Genomic DNA, 8,462 nt, shown 5'->3' with positions numbered 1-8,462 from the left:
CTCTCCCTTGCCCCTATAAATAGAGGGGAGGTGGGAGGGCAGCCGTACCACATCCAAGGCGCAACCCTCCCCCTCTCCAACACCTCCTCCTCCTTCCGCGTTGCTTGGCGAAGCCCTGCCGCAGTACCACGCTGCTCCAACACCACCACGCCATCGTGCTGCTGCTGGAGTTGTCTTCCCCAACCTCTCCCTCTCTCCTTGCTGGATCAAGGCGTGGGAGACGTCACCGGGCTGCACATGTGTTGAACGCGGAGGCGCCGTTGTTCGGCGCTTAGATCGGAATCAACCGCGATCTGAATCGCTACGAGTACGACTCCTTCATCCACGTTCTTGTAACGCTTCCGCATCGCGATCTTCAAGGGTATGAAGATGCACTCCCCTCTCTCTCGTTGCTAGTCTCTCCATAGATTGATCTTGGTGATGCGTAGAAATTTTTTAATTTCTGCAACGATCCCCAACAGTGGCATCATGAGCTAGGTCTATGCATAGTTTCTATGCACGAGTAGAACACAAGTTGTTGTGGGCATCGATTTTGTCAATTTACTTGCCGTTTCTAGTCTTATCTTGATTCGGCGGCATCGTGGGATGAAGCGGCCCGGACCGACCTTACACGTACACTTACGTGAGACAGGTTCCACCGACTGACATGCACTAGTTGCATAAGGTGGCTAGCGGGTGTCTGTCTCTCCCACTTTAGTCGGATCAGATTCGATGAAAAGGGTCCTTATGAAGGGTAAATAGAAATTGGCATATCACGTTGTGGTTTTGGCGTAGGTAAGAAACGTTCTTGCTAGAAACCTATAGCGGCCACGTATAAAAAAACTTGCAACAACAATTAGAAGACGTCTAACTTGTTCTTGCAGCATATGCCGTGTGATGTGATATGGCCAAAAGGATGTGATGAATGATATATGTGATGTATGAGATTGATCATGTTCTTCTAATAGGAATCACGACTTGCATGTCGATGAGTATGACAACCGGCAGGAGCCATAGGAGTTGTCTTAATTTATTTATGACCTGCGTGTCAACATAAACGTCATGTAATTACTTTACTTTATTGCTAACCGTTAGCCATAGTAGTAGAAGTAATAGTTGGCGGGACAACTTCATGAAGACACGATGATGGAGATCATGATGATGGAGATCATGGTGTCATGCCGGTGACGATGATGATCATGGCGCCCCGAAGATGGAGATCAAAAGGAGCAAAATGATATTGGCCATATCATGTCACTATTTGATTGCATGTGATGTTTATCATGCTTTTACATCTTATTTGCTTAGAACGATGGTAGCTTAAATAAGATGATCCCTCGTTAAAATTTCAAGAAAGTGTTCCCCCTAACTGTGCACCATTGCGAAGGTTCGTTGTTTCGAAGCACCACGTGATGATCAGGTGTGATAGATTCTAACTTCGAATACAACGGGTGTAAGCCAGATTTACACATGCAAAACACTTAGGTTGACTTGACGAGCCTAGCATGTACAGACATGGCCTCGGAACACGGAAGACCGAAAGGTCGAACATGAGTCGTATAGAAGATACGATCAACATGGAGATGTTCACCGTTGATGACTAGTCCGTCTCACGTGATGATCGGACACGGCCTAGTCGATTCGGATCATGTATCACATAGATGACTAGAGGGATGTCTATCTGAGTGGGAGTTCATTAAATAATTTGATTAGATGAACTTAATTGTCATGAAATTAGTCTAAATATCTTTACAATATGTCTTGTAGATCAAATGGCCCACGCTAATGTTGCCCTCAACTTCAACGCTTTCCTAGAGAAAACCAAGCTGAAAGACGATGGTAGCAACTATACGGACTGGGTCCGCAACTTGAGGATCATCCTCATAGCTGCCAAGAAAGCATATGTCCTTGAAGCACCGCTAGGTGAAGCGCCCATTTTCCCAGCAACTCAAGACGTTATGAACGCCTGGCAGTCGCGTAGTGATGATTACTCCCTGGTTCAGTGCGCCATGCTTTACAGCTTAGAACCGGGGCTCCAAAAGCGTTTTGAGCAACACGGAGCATATGAGATGTTCCAAGAGCTGAAAATGGTTTTCCAAGCTCATGCCCGGGTCGAGAGATATGAAGTCTCCGACAAGTTCTACAGTTGTAAGATGGAGGAGAATAGTTCCATCAGCGAGCACATGCTCAAAATATCTGGGTTGCACAACCGCTTGTCTCAGCTAGGAGTTAATCTCCCGGATGACGCGGTCGTTGACAGAATCCTTCAGTCGCTCCCACCTAGCTACAAGAGCTTCGTGATGAATTTCAATATGCAGGGGATGGAGAAAACCATTCCTGAGGTATATTCAATGCTGAAATCAGCGGAGGTGGAGATCAAAAAGGAACATCAAGTGTTGATGGTCAATAAAACCACTAGTTTCAAGAAAGGAAAGGGTAAGAAGAACTTCAAGAAGGACGGCAAGGGAGTTGTCGCGCCCGGTAAGCCAGTTGCCGGGAAGAAGCCAAAGCATGGACCCAAGCCTGAGACTGAGTGCTTTTATTGCAAAGGAAACGGTCACTGGAAGCGGAACTGCCCCAAGTACTTAGCGGATAAGAAGCCGGCAATACCAAAGGTATATATGATATACATGTTATTGATGTGTACCTTACCAGCACTCGTAGTAGCTCCTGGGTATTTGATACCGGTGCGGTTACTCATATTTGTAACACAAAACAGGAGCTGTGGAATAAGCGGAGACTGGCGAAGGACGAGGTGACGATGCGCGTCGGGAATGGTTCCAAGGTCGATGTGATCGCCGTCGGCACGCTACCTCTACATTTACCTACGGGATTAGTTTTAAACCTCAATAATTGTTATTTAGTGCCAGCTTTGAGCATGAACATTGTATCTGGATCTCGTTTAATGTGAGATGGCTACTCATTTAAATCTGAGAATAATGGTTGTTCTATTTATATAAGAGATACGTTTTATGGTCATGCCCCGCTGGTCAATGGTTTATTCTTATTTAATCTCGAACGTGATGTTACACATATTCATAGTGTGAACGCCAAAAGATGTAAGGTTGATAATGATAGTCCCACATACTTGTGGCACTGCCGCCTTGGTCACATTGGTGTCAAATGCATGAAGAAACTCCATGCAGATGGACTTTTGGAGTCTCTTGATTATGAATCATTTGACACGTGTGAACCATGCCTCATGGGCAAAATGACCAAGACTCCGTTCTCCGGAACAATGGAGCGAGCAACCAACTTATTGGAAATCATACATACTGATGTGTGCGGTTCAATGAGCGTTGAGGCTCGCGGTGGTTATCGTTATTTCTCACCCTCACTGATGACTTAAGTAGATATGGGTATGTCTACTTAATGAAACACAAGTCTGAGACGTTTGAAAAGTTCAAGGAATTTCAGAGTGAGGTTGAGAATCAACGTGACAGGAAAATAAAGTTCTTACGATCAGATCGTGGAGGGGAATATTTGAGTCACGAATTTGGCACGCACTTAAGGAAATGTGGAATTGTTTCACAACTCACGCCGCCTGGAACACCTCAGCGTAATGGTGTGTCCGAACGTCGTAATCACACTCTATTAGATATGGTGCGATCTATGATGTCTCTTACCGATCTACCACTATCATTTTGGGGTTATGCTTTAGAGACTGCCGCATTCACTTTAAATAGGGCTCTGTCGAAATCCATTGAGATGACACCGTATGAATTATGGTTTGGGAAGAAACCTAAGCTGTTGTTTCTGAAAGTTTGGGGATGCGATGCTTATGTCAAGAAACTTCAACCTGAAAAGCTCGAACCCAAATCGGAAAAATGCGTCTTCATAGGATACCCTAAGGAAACTATTGGGTATACCTTCTACGTCAGATCCGAAGGCAAGATCTTTGTTGCCAATAATGGATCCTTTCTAGAGAAAAAGTTTCTCTCGAAAGAAGTAAGTGGGAGGAAAGTGGAACTTGATGAAGTACTGCCTCTTGAACCGGAAAGTAGCGCAGCTCAAGAAAATGTTTCTGTGGTGCCTGCACCGACTAGAGAGGAAGTTAATGATGATGATCATGAAACTTCGAATCTAGTTGCTACTGAACTTCGTAGGTCCACAAGGACACGTTCCGCACCAGAGTGGTACGGCAACCCTGTCCTGGAAATCATGTTGTTAGACAATGGTAAACCTTCGAACTATGAAGAAGCGATGGCAGGCCCGGATTCCAACAAATGGCTAGAAGCCATGAAATCCGAGATAGGATCCATGTATGAAAACGAAGTATGGACTTTGACTGACTTGCCCGATGATCGGCGAGCCATAGAAAATAAATGGATCTTTAAGAAGAAGACGGACACAGATGGCAATGTGACCATCTATAAAGCTCGGCTTGTCGCTAAGGGTTATCGACAAGTTCAAGGGGTTGACTACGATGAGACCTTCTCACCCGTAGCCAAGCTGAAGTCCGTCCGAATCATGTTAGCAATTGTCGCATTCTATGATTATGAGATATGGCAAATGGACGTCAAAACGGCATTCCTTAATGGTTTCCTTAAGGAAGAATTGTATATGATGCAGCCGGAAGGTTTTGTCGATCCTCAGAATGCTGACAAGGTATGCAAGCTCCAGCGCTCAATCTATGGGCTGGTGCCAGCATCTCGGAGTTGGAACATTCGCTTTGATGAGATGATCAAAGCGTTTGGGTTTACACAGACTTATGGAGAAGCCTGTGTTTACAAGAAAGTGAGTGGGAGCTCTGTAGCATTTCTCATATTATATGTGGATGACATACTATTGATGGGAAATGGTATAGAATTCTTGGAAAGCATAAAGGCCTACTTGAATAAGTGTTTTTCAATGAAGGACCTTGGAGAAGCTGCTTACATATTAGGCATCAAGATCTAAAGAGATAGATCGAGACGCCTCATTGGTCTTTCACAAAGCACATACCTTGACAAGATATTGAAGAAGTTCAATATGGATCAGTCCAAGAAGGGGTTCTTGCCTATGTTGCAAGGTGTGAGATTGAGCACGGCTCAATGCCCGACCACGACAGAAGATAGAGAAAAGATGAGTGTCATCCCCTATGCCTCGGCCATAGGGTCTATTATGTATGACATGCTGTGTACCAGACCTGATGTGAACCTTGCCGTAAGTTTGGTAGGAAGGTACCAAAGTAATCTCCGCATGGAACACTGGACAGCGGTCAAGAATATCCTGAAGTACCTGAAAAGGACTAAGGATATGTTTCTCGTTTATGGAGGTGACGAAGAGCTCGTCATAAAGGGTTACGTCGATGCTAGCTTCGACACAAATCTGGATGACTCCAAGTCGCAAACCGGATATGTGTATATTTTGAATGGATGGGCAGTCAGCTAGTGCAGTTGCAAGCAAAGCGTCGTGGCGGGATCTACATGTGAAGCGGAATACATGGCAGCCTCAGAGGCAGCACATGAAGCAATCTGGATGAAGGAGTTCATTACCGACCTAGGAGTTATTCCCAATGCGTCGGGCCCGATGACTCTCTTCTGTGACAACACTGGAGCTATTGCCCTTGCCAAGGAGCCCAGGTTTCACAAGAAGACCAGGCATATCAAGCGTCGCTTCAACTCCATTCGTGAAAATGTTCAAGATGGAGACATAGATATTTGTAAAGTGCATACGGACCTGAATGTCGCAGATCCGTTGACTAAACCTCTTCCACGAGCAAAACATGATCAACACCAGAACTCTATGGGTGTTCGATTCATCACAATGTAACTAGATTATTGACTCTAGTGCAAGTGGGAGACTGTTGGAAATATGCCCTAGAGGCAATAATAAAATGGTTATTATTATATTTCCTTGTTCATGATAATTGTCTATTGTTCATGCTATAATTGTGTTATCCGGAAATCGTAATACATGTGTGAATACATAGACCACAACATGTCCCTAGTGAGCCTCTAGTTGACTAGCTCGTTGATCAATAGATGGTTACGATTTCCTGACCATGGACATTGGATGTCATTGATAACGGGATCACATCATTAGGAGAATGATGTGATGGACAAGACCCAATCCTAAGCATAGCACAAGATCGTGTAGTTCGTCTGCTAATGCTTTTCTAATGTCAAGTATCATTTCCTTAGACCATGAGATTGTGCAACTCATGGATACCGTAGGAATGCTTTGGGTGTGCCAAACGTCACAACGTAACTGGGTGGCTATAAAGGTGCACTACGGGTATCTTCGAAAGTGTCTGTTGGGTTGGCACGAATCGAGACTGGGATTTGTCACTCCGTATGACGGAGAGGTATCTCTGGGCCCACTCGGTGATGCATCATCATAATGAGCTCAATGTGTCTAAGCAGTTAGTCACGGGATCATGCATTACTGAATGAGTAAAGTGACTTGCCGATAACGAGATTGAACGAGGTATTGGGATACCGACGATCGAATCTCGGGCAAGTAACGTACCGATTGACAAAGGTAATTGTATACAGGATTGATTGAATCCTCGACATCATGGTTCATCCGATGAGATCATCATGGAACATGTGGGAGCCAACATGGGTATCCAGATCCCGCTGTTGGTTATTGGCCGGAGAGATGTCTCGGTCATGTCTGCATGATTCCCGAACCCGTAGGGTCTACACACTTAAGGTTCGATGACACTAGGGTTATAGGGAAAGTTTGTATGTGGTTACCGAATGTTGTTCGGAGTCTCGGATGAGATCCCGGACGTCACGAGGAGTTCCGGAATGGTCCGGAGATAAAGATTTATATATAGGAAGTCCTTATTCGGTCGCCGGAAGTGTTCGGGGGTTTATCAGTATTGTACCGGGACCACCGAAAGGGTTCCGGGGGTCCACCGGGAGGGTCCACCTGCCCCGGAGGGGCCTATGGGCTGAATATGGAGGGGAACCAGCCTCTAGGTGGGCTGGGCGCCAAACCTCCCTACGGCCCATGCGCCTAGGGTTGGGGGGAAACCCTAAAGGGGGCGCCTCCCTTGGCTTGGGGGACAAGCCTCCCCCCTTGGCCGCCGCCGCCCCCCCCCCCCTCTAGATCCATCTGGAGGGGGCCGGCCCCCCTCTCCCTTGCCCCTATAAATAGAGGGAGGTGGGAGGGCACCCGTACCACATCCAAGGCGCAGCCCTCCCCCTCTCCAACACCTCCTCCTCCTTCCGCGGTGCTTGGCGAAGCCCTGCCGGAGTACCACACTGCTCCAACACCGCCACGCCGTCATGCTGCTGCTGGAGTTGTCTTCCCCAACCTCTCCCTCTCTCCTTGCTGGATCAAGGCGTGGGAGACGTCACCGGGCTGCACGTGTGTTGAACGCGGAGACGCCGTTGTTCGGCGCTTAGATCGGAATCAACCGCGATCTGAATCGCTACGAGTACGACTCCTTCATCCGTGTTCTTGTAATGCTTCCGCATCGCGATCTTCAAGGGTATGAAGATGCACTCCCCTCTCTCTCGTTGCTAGTCTCTCCATAGATTGATCTTGGTGATGCGTAGAAATTTTTTAATTTCTGCAACGATCCCCAACATATCCATCAGCTAGAAGTTAGGCGTAGCCCAGTTGATACCGTTCAACGCTCTAAACACAGCTTCATCGTCAATAAGATTTGATGGGTCAATGTCAGGGGCAAAGGTGTGCTTACAAATCGGAGGAATAAGATCTGTTAGCTCATGAACCGGCGCAGCAATTTTATTGTTATCAGCATCATAAGCCGCCTGGTATGTAGATAAGCTGGTTTCGTCAGCTAGTTTGCTTGCTAATGGATGCATAGCTCTGGCTATCTCTGCGAAGTCATCAGCACTGAAGTCTGCTCCATCTTCTTTGACACTGGGGCAGCCATTGGCTAAATCCTCCGGGTCAAGATCGGCCTGCCATGCTTTGGCCCGGCTTAGCGCAGTCAAAGCACCAGCTTTGGCAGCTCCCCGTTTCAAGTCGTCAATTCTCTTGGGCAGCACTGATAGTTGCTTCAAAGTATCTTGGATGAGTGTTGAAGGAGTCTTCTTGTGCATTGTTGCAGCGATGGCTCGTTGAGCACCAGTATATAGCTGTTCTACAAGAGTATAGACAGCTTTAAGCCGGATGCGCATATCTGAGCCCAACTTAGCGCTCCGAGAACCTGTATTAATAAAAGTTATGGGTAAATCGGCAGACGTTCCTAATATGATTCATACAGTACAAGGGGGATATGTTCTTACCAAAGATGGCTGATGACATAATATTGATCTGCTGCTTTAAACCGGATAGCTCATCAGTCACCGGTTTAAGCGCGGTTTCAACTTCTTCTGCTCTCTTCAATAGAGCTGCCTTGTCAGTTTCCCAGCCACTCTTCTCTGAGTTGAAGTTCTGTTTTAACTGCTCAATAGTCTCCAAAGCAGATTTCAGTTCTGACTTGGCTTTGGATGTTTCTGATTGCTGAGTTTTGATGTTGGCTTTAAGATCATTAAGTTGTGAGTCTCTTTCAGCCAATTCTGTCTGTGACATCAGCA

This window comes from Aegilops tauschii, chromosome 4 (genome assembly GCF_002575655.3).
Source record: "Aegilops tauschii subsp. strangulata cultivar AL8/78 chromosome 4, Aet v6.0, whole genome shotgun sequence".
Classification (NCBI taxonomy): domain Eukaryota; kingdom Viridiplantae; phylum Streptophyta; class Magnoliopsida; order Poales; family Poaceae; genus Aegilops; species Aegilops tauschii.
This window is presented reverse-complemented; position numbering follows the sequence as displayed.